This window comes from Solanum lycopersicum, chromosome 4, assembly GCF_036512215.1.
Source record: "Solanum lycopersicum chromosome 4, SLM_r2.1".
Lineage (NCBI taxonomy): Eukaryota > Viridiplantae > Streptophyta > Magnoliopsida > Solanales > Solanaceae > Solanum > Solanum lycopersicum.
The window spans coordinates 26,003,045-26,009,698 of record NC_090803.1 but is presented as its reverse complement, the minus strand read 5'-3'; positions in this window follow the sequence as shown (position 1 = coordinate 26,009,698).

Here is a 6,654-nt window from a genome sequence, read left to right as displayed (position 1 = left end):
GTTAGCACATTTCACTTGTACTAATTATGGGATCATGCAATTAAAACCATTGAAATATGCACAAAAGGGACATTTAGATCAAAAAATGTTATTCAAGTTAAAAGCAATAATGCACATTCAAATAATATATAATCAATCCATATGATAAGATAAAAGAGGCATTTGATGATCATAAGTAACATCATACATATCCATAATTAATATCTTACATAATTGAGTTTAATTAACATCATACCATACCATGACGCCCTTTCAAGTTCACTTGTGCAATGTACATATGAAATCCCATACCCCCATATATACTAAGCAAAGCCATCAAGAAGACATAAGTTTAGGCATATTCATAGTTGACATCATAATAGGTGAAACTCACCTCAACATCATACTTAAGTCATCATACATAAGTTATCATACATAAGAGGCTCACACAAAAACTACTCAAAGAACCCACTCATGCAATGCATAGAAGTCTCATACTCTTATCTACACTAAGTAGTACCCTTCAAAAAACCCTAGTTAGACTTCATATCAATATTCATAAGTCATATCCATATTTTAGTTCATATTGATAATGTAAGGAGATTAGGTATAAACGAAATAGACCATGTGAGCTACATGGAATTCGATGTTTTACCCTCACACTGAAAATAGGTGTTTCACTTGCCTAAGGTGATACGGACATACCTACATATAATATGGATCCACTAGCTAAGACCTATGAGGGCACATAGTTAAGGAACAAGGAAATTGGTACTAGAAACTCGAACTTGATAAACATCTAAGGTTTTCATCTCATAAGACAACACACTCTATTGGGATTCTTGACTTGCTAAATGTAGAAGGAACCCATATAAGAAGTCGGAATTCCTAAATATAAAAGCTCCATCTCATATTCATGTTCACTCGGTGCTTAGCACAATTCCCTTTAAAGTATCGTCAAGCCTTTAGTTAAGCATTGGTTCATCAAGAATGCCTTAAGTTCATCACTACTCATATATCGTATAACTCAAAGGTTCAAAATATGAGAACACTCCTTTCATTAATGGAAACCAAGAACATTTGAGAATTTTCCTTTGTATCAGAATCATACCATGTTTAGGAGAATTGCCTTTATCATTCAACATATCAACACTAACATAATCATATCATCATATTAATATTCATACCATGACACAACTTTCATATCTTAACATAATATTCATGTTCATATCATAGCATAGCATACTTATTCATGTCTCGAACCAAGAGCACCCCCTAGTTGTAACACGATGTACTCAACTTCTTAGAGGTCTTATATAAGCCCTTAGACATCTTTCATCACATAGGCATAAAATAGTGCGGAATTTAAAACTTTTTTGTAATATAACACAAGACTAAAAGTCATCTCATTTAAAAAGACATTAATACAAAGTTGGGATACTAAATCTCATTTTGCAATCTTAGACATGACTTCAATATAATAGGACACGGCCCTTACAATACAAAAAACATTAGTAGTCTATTGTATGAACTTAAAGAAACTCTTAACATAAAAGTCCATGAATCTTTAAGGACACACCAAACTTGGGAATAATTATCCAAGCTCTTCATTCTAGGAAAGTTCCGATAGCCACCACCACCTACACTTGGTGTAAAAAGGTGAAGAAGAATGGTGTCAGTACAAGAATGCACTAAGTATTATAACCATGCAAAAACATGCTATAAAAGGGACATTTAGTTGGAAACCTTGCATCATGTCATTTTATAGAAACTTCATGAACATTTGATACAATAAGCACAATAAAGTTCACATACATCATAATAAACATGGATACCATTCATAACAACACAGAAAGCCATGTATCATATTTGAGGCACATTTAATACCTCTAATACATTACCTTCCCTTTTTTACCTTAACTCCTTACCTCAAGCAACCCTTAAATAATACTAAGTGTAATGTATGAAAAGTGTCACATTCCACCATTCACACCAAAGTATCATATTAAGGTCATCAAAGTGAACTTTCGTACAACCTTCATCAATCTAACCACATACATTCATAAGGACATAAGAACATAAAAAACATAACCTTCACATTAGAACCATCACCTAAGACAACCCCAATTCACGCTAGTGCAATGTGCAAGTAGCATTCCATAATACCACTCACACTAAGTGTTCCTAGGAAGTCACCCTAGACTAGGCACATAATATTCAACAAGTCACAACATCTTCATTTAACATTAAACATAACACCAATATACTTTATAATCATCATATAAGAACTCATTCATTCATTACACCTTAGTCATAACCCATTTATTTTATATCATAGGCAAACTACCCTCACAACCCCTTCTCAAGCTTACTTGTGCAATGTACACATGGAGTACATACCTCCACATATACTAAGCAAACCCATTTAGAAGTCAGAAGTGTAATTCACATCCATAATCATAATTTATGTCTTGACATAAGTAAATTTAACGTTAAGATGCATTCATATCAACTTATATGAAGAATAGTCCTTCTTACATAAAAGAACTTAATCCTAACCTCCCTTAAAGTCCACTTGTGCAATGAATAAGTAGGGTCCATAGTGCTACCTACACTAAGTAACTCTTCAAGAAGTCAAGACTAGAGATCATATTCTTATCTTAGTTCATTTCTTAACTTTTGGGAGACATTGACATAACCGACATAGACCATATGAGCTACATGGAATCCGATGTTCTACCCCCACACCGAAAAGAGGGATAATACTTTCCAAGGTAGCATCTACAAGCATAATAGCTGTCTAATTGGATCCACTAATCTAAGACCTACAGGGGCACGTAGTTATAGAATAAGGAGATTGCTACTAGAAACCCAGTTTTTCTAATGTAAAAGGTTTACATCTTATGAGACAATACATATCCTTGGCATTATTAGCTAACGTAAAAGAAACCCATGTGGGAAGCCGGACTTGCTAGACGTAAAAGACTCCGTCTCATTTTCACGTTCACTCGATGCTAAGCTCAACTCCCTTTTTAAAACATATTGAAGTCTTTTACTTAACATTAATTCATAATATAGGATTTAAGTACTTAATTCCCCCATATATCATGTAGCTCAAAGGTTTCTTAGATGAGAATTACCTTTCATGATAGAACCTATATTATGTGAGAATGTCCTTTCAAATAATCATAACATTCATGACATAGTCTAGTGTAGAGTACAATTGAGGAAACCTTTCAAGAGACTCATTTTCACTAGATTATCATAAATCTTATTCATTCATGCACGTGTGTGCATGTGAGAAAGCCTTTCACATAAACACCTTTATGCAACACATGTTCATACCTTGCTCATCATATACTTTTAATGCATCAAAATATATAAAGGTGCATATGAGAATTATCCTTTCAATCAACACCCTAAATATATCATACTCATACTTATGCATGGGGGGAGTGTACATATTTGTCCTCATAATGACATAATAGCAACAACATTGTTATTGAGGGAACTTCCGTTCAAATTATCACAACATATTTACAATATCCCTAAGTCATGAACAATTCACGTATAAAGCCTTTAGGGATTCTAAACCACACACCCACACTTTATCATGGGAACAAGAGCACATTCAGTATTTGATTAGACAACTCCTAACGCGTATAAGATCACACATTCATGTAGGGTCATATAGGTAGAAATCATTCAAAAATAGTAATTAACATAATAAATCATGTAGACCACACCTTATCCCTAACATTATCATTCACATTATACTCCTCAATCAAAACACTTTAAACATCATGTTGTGATTGAGGATTTCATACATAACCTTCATGGCACAACTTCATAAACATATGCATCATAATCAACAATTCACCTTGCATATATTGCCTCAAATTCCATGATCACAACATGCATACATAGACAAGAAGTAAACACCGCTACAATAAGTGGACCAAACCACACAACATTAATTCCCATATTATAAATTATAAGTTAGGTCAACTTACCAATACTCCAAGCCATGATCAACATAGATAAATTCTCAAAAATTAATAATAAATATATAAATATAGAAATATGATTCAATAATACATCACAATATAAGATTTATTCAATCAACATGGAATCATAATCACAAAACCCATTATGGGTTCATTAAGGAATTCCATTGAAAACTATATTAAAAACCTTAAAAAAATATTAATTAATCATTACAATGACTTTGAAAACACTTTGACAATGAACCCCTGCTTAGATTGAAAATTAAGAAATTTGACCATTGAAAATCTTTGATAGAACTACTTGAATGAAAGGTTATTCAAGAATTAAGAGTTACCATACCTTATTATTATGAATCCCACAAAATTTTATAATAAATCAATGGAAATATTTAATCTTATCTCCAATTTGACTTTAAGCTTTCATGAAGTTTTGAGAGAACTTTTGGGAAGGAAGGGTTTTGAGTTTTGAAGAATCAAATCTAATTCTAGGTTTTAGTGTTTAACCTAACTTAAAATACATAAAATAAACGTCCCTGTATTTAATTGTCCAAGGGTGAAATTTACCAAACCACTCTTGTCTTGGACGATTTTTGGTAGTGAAACAGGGGACCAAATGACGACCACCATCCACGGACCGTGGATGGGTTGATGGCCTGGCCAGGTCATCCATTGATTGTGATTGAGGCTCCTAAATTTGGAGGCTAAGACCCCATGTATAAGTGTGGAGCCATTTACCCTTCCTACGGGCATCAACCATGTGATCGGGCGCCGATTAGCGGCGTAGGTCAAGGCTATCATGACAATTTTTTGTCAAACGTTTAGGCACTCCTCAAGGACCCTTAGGGTGGTCCTGGGGGAGTCCTACCTGAAATAGTTGACCTTAAACATTACCATATAGATTCTATGGTCACCTTCAATCATTATAAACTCCAAACGACACATCAAAGCTTTGAACAATGCACTAGCACACAAAAGACTAGTTTTCGGACGTCTTGGTAGTTTCTTGACGTTTAGACTCTAATACTTCTAAACCAAGTTAATTAAATTATTTTAGTTCTAGAAAAATAATTTTAATAATTTTTAACTCATTATTCATAATGTGAAGTTCTAGCTTAGGTCCTCGGATTTTCAAGGTGTTTGAGTTTATATCATAGTATACTTGATCATAATTAGGATTGTAGGAAAGAGGAACAAGACTCGACTCCAAAATTCATAAATCAAGTAATCACCTCCACCATAAGTGGATTAACAATTAAATATAAGACTATATAATAAGTAAACACCTCCACCATAATTGGATCAATAAGTCAACATTGAACTATAATTAAATTGAAAACCTTCATTCATAGCCTTCAAGGCTTTCTTCAAGATTCAACCCTAGTTTCATGATATTCATTCATTATATAATATATAATAATAATACAATATTGAATTACATAGAAACATACTAGATTCTTATCCTTCATTTATCAATCAAAGCATACTAGGGTTTAGATTTTACAAAGAAGGGAGATTCATGGTTCTTGTGGGAATTTGTTCAAAAACAACAAACAATACTTGAATTCGTCCATACACATTCATATAAATTATAAATAATCAATTTATATAAGTGGAAACAAATTTAGAAAGAGACCCACGAAATTGAGTGAAAACCTAAATTTTGGGAACTTTGAAATCCATTTTTTAGAGAGCCTCTTGGAGAAAAGATCACAAGAGTAAAGAGCTTCAATACCTTGATAATTGATGGAGAAAAGTCGAGTTCATGGAGCTCTATATAAACCTTGGTTTTCTTATTCAATTGTGCTCGTAGGGAGAATATTTTGAGAGAGTGAAGAGTTTTTGTCTTGGAGTTGCGAGTTTAGTTGAATTGACTATAGTTAGTTTTAAAAAGTTAATTAGTTAAATAATCACCTTGTTAAACCCTAATTAAAACTAACTAAACATAAGACCACTAAACTAAAAACAAAAATTGAAAATTGGGAAACATCTACGCCCCTCCACATATGGACCGTAGGTTGAGTTACTGCCCGTACTGCATCTTTCATAGTTCAGTTCAGAGGCTCCCTTTTTGGGATCCAAGATTCCCAAAACTAAGTTCCCATCTACGACCATGACCTACGTCCGTAGACCAGTCTACTAACCGTAGATGGGTCTCGTACATGTTGTTGTCTTTTGAAAACTTTTTAGGTCCTAGTTTGGGTCCTCCTCAAGGACCCTTAGGCTGGTCCTTAGGAGGGGAGGTCGTACCTTGATGTTTGGACCCTAAATATGTAGTTCTACATATTTATATCCTTTCTTAAAATATTCCTTCCTTCATACGGCACTTCAACACCTCCTTACAAGACCTAAGACCACACTAGTCCAACTTACTAGAATACGAACGTCACGGTTGTTTCTTGATGTTTATGCACTAACACTTCCATACTAAATTAGTTGCATTACGTTAGGTTTAAAAACATCATTTTCATTCTTTTTAAGTCAGTAGACATAATATGAGGCTCTATCTTAGGTCATCATATTTTTGGGGTATCACACTATCTCCTCTTGGGAACATTCGTCCCCGAATGTCGACCAAGATACTAAACCAAGTTAGGAAACTCTAGACCAACAGCCCAACCAACATACATATCAGAATGTACAATAAAATTTAAATGCACAATTCTTCATA